We start from the raw sequence: 3,180 nt of genomic DNA, 5'->3' as shown, positions 1-3,180 counted from the left end.
ACTTAGGAAATTTCAGGGGTTTGAGGAGCTCTGTGCCAGGACCAGGATGGAGACCGAATATTTATTTATTATAAATCACAATATCACAGTTCGTTTTGTTGTTGTTGTTGTTGCCAGATTTCTAGTTTAGCAGCACACCACTGGCAATGTGAACAGCTTGATCATGACCAGAGCATCAAGGTCAGTGGTTAACTGCAAGAATTTCACTCCCTGGGAATATGATGAATGGAGGGAAAGCTGTTTGTCAGAACAAACTCAATTCTATGGTAGTTTAGACTTAAGAAGAGCCATTTTCTTATCCTAAGACAGGGGTTCTTAAAATTTCCTCCCACTCCAACCGCGCATCACAGATAAGACACATTCCTCTGAGTGTCCTGGGCTCAGATTTCCTATCACCCTGTTTGGTACCCATCCCTTTCCCTCCACTAAAGAAAGCACATCAGAATGCCATGGGGGGGTGGGGCAGCACTTTTACAGGCATGATCTTGAGGCTGCTCTCTCTTTACTAAGCAAACGATTTACAAACATTACTGCTTCATTACTAGCAAAATATTGGATTGTGACAAACCTCACCAAGGAACCAAGACCCAGCTGTTAAGAGCTGCTGTACTAAGCGTGTCGTATTTGCCTCCTGACTTATATTCAATCCAGTTTCCTCATTTTTCAAGCTGACTTTAAAGCTGCTCATCCATTCTCTGAAATGACTTGGAAAAAGAGAAATAAAAATCATCTCAGCGTTGGCACTTTTGATTTCACACATGGGCTTTTCCATAAGAAATCAGTCATTCCCTCATCTGTCCGTTTAATAAACACACACCGAACATCTCCATCCTCCAACTACTGCCAGGGGCAGCCAACAGAGACGCGTGTCTGATCCCCTTTCTCCTCTTCTTAAACCCTTCGATGACTTTCCATTGCCTACAGAATGAATTTAAACTCGAGCCTGACATACAGAGCTCTCACAGTCTGGCCCCAGCCTACGGCTCCAACAGCCCCTTTGTAATTTCTAGAATGAAACATATGCCCTCACAACTCTGACATTTTCTCAGAAAACAGTTAAAGAACACATTCTCGTGATTAAAATTTTAAACAATAAAACAATAAAAGTTCCTGTCCACCTTCCACTTCTGAGCCCCAATTTCACCCCTCTCCCCAAAGTAACCACATGACAATTTAGGTTCTACCTGTAGAAACTTTTTTAAAAATACACTTACATACATATATAGTGCATAAAGGAGTACATTGTTTTTGCTTCAAAAATAGTAAATGAGTTAATACTATATGTATTATATGCAAAATAACTTTGTTTTCACTTTCTATCTTAGAGATCTTCTCATGTCTGTACATCTGTTTATCTAACTCATTCTTCTAAAGAACTAAATTGATTTCCATATTATGAATATATTAAATTATTTAATCAATTTCCACTTGATGGACATTTAGGTTATTAATTGTTTTTCACAACTGCAAACAATTCTGCAATGAGTATCCTTGAAATCATGTATAAGTATTTCTCTAGAACAAAAATTTTGAATTGGAATTTCTGGGTTAAAGGATATGTTCATGTGGAATTGTAATAGGTACTACCAGAATGCCCTCCAAAGACACTCTATCAATTTATACTTCCGACTATAGTGTATGACATCTTCTATTCCCTCACAATCTCATCCAATCCTGGACTTGATAGCTTTTTAATTTTTGCTGATCTGATAGGTTTTAAGAAAGCTATCTCACTCATAGTCATTTAAATTTTTATTTCCCTATTTATTAGAGAGAGTATACAATTTTTCAAATATTCATTGGCAGTCTTTTATTTTCTGTGAATTATCTGTTTTCACACTTTGTCCATTTTTCTGTTGGGCTGTCTTTCTTATCAATTTGTAGGAGTTCTTTATATGTTAAAAAGAATAATTCTTTGTCTATTAGATATGCTCATTCATTACCCTCTTCGCTTCTTAAGCAGAGAACTTGAATGTGCAAAGGATCTCTAATAGATACAGGAACATTTTTCATAATTGTAAAGAATCTCTATGAACACTTCAATACCCATGTTACTCATCCTTTAATAGATCAACTGTTTCCTCTTCCTCTTCTGATAGATTCTCCTCCTTTCCTCTCTTCCTTTCCTCTTCTGATAGACTCACCAAACAATCATGGCCTTCTATGCCACTGAGCCTGAACACGGCCCTTGAATCTGGGTCAATGCAATGCTCTTAGTAGCAAATCTGAATAGACCAAAATTGGCCTAAGAGAGTAAACCCATTTGCCACATCAGCTGTAAAACATATATGGTGTATGTTTAAGGATGGCCTTGTCCAGAGAAGCATCATGCCTTAGTCCTTGATCTCTGGCTAAGTATTCCAGAGCTCCTCCTAGGTACGGATACCAGGAGAACAATCCCAGTCCTGATGTCTGCCCTCCACTTCTAATAGATGCAAAATAGAGGACAGTACAGGGCTCCCTGCTCAATCCTCTTTAGATGAGGGTCAGGAGGTCTCTCTTTAGGGGTGGCTGCACAGGTATCATGTCCCAGCTCTGATGTTTAGCTTGTCCCAACATCCTTCCTGGACCAGGTGGGTCAGTTTATCTTTGGTTGTTTAACAAAAGCAATAGCTTCTCTCTCCTTTTCAAGTAAAATGGGGTTTATCAAATGGAATCTCTTTGATACAAATAATAATGCAGAATGCGTGTAACCAGTTGTTCTGATTCTTTTCCAACTGTCCTACAGGTTATCTCCCCTGGGTGCCAGAAATCATCTGTCTTGGGGAAAAAAAGAATTCCCTATAGGGCCTCCATTTCTCAGTTGAGTTACAGACATCTTCCTTGGCTTAACAACTCAAAGGGCCCTTCATGTGGTTCTCTTCTAACAGTTTCTATCCGATGACCACTGTTCTGTCAGTTCTGTTCATGGCCCACTGGCTGGCTTAGGCTGGCCCAGGTATAGATTGAGTTCCTCTTGGCCTTGAACAGTGTCTCCAGCAGATAAAGAATCGGGGGATGGAGGAGGTGTGCTCCATGTTACAGAGCAAGCACACAGGGGACATGCTTGTGAAGCTGACACTGGTTTCTTCTGTTTCCTGGGGAAACGAGGATGTAAAGACATGCCTAAGAGTGCATGATAATTGTGTCCTTTACATAACGCAGCCACCCAGAAAGCTTAAGCACCATCTTCTTCTTGAT

Source organism: Equus caballus, chromosome 11 (assembly GCF_041296265.1).
Source record: "Equus caballus isolate H_3958 breed thoroughbred chromosome 11, TB-T2T, whole genome shotgun sequence".
In the NCBI taxonomy this organism is placed as follows: Eukaryota; Metazoa; Chordata; class Mammalia; order Perissodactyla; family Equidae; genus Equus; species Equus caballus.
This window is presented reverse-complemented; position numbering follows the sequence as displayed.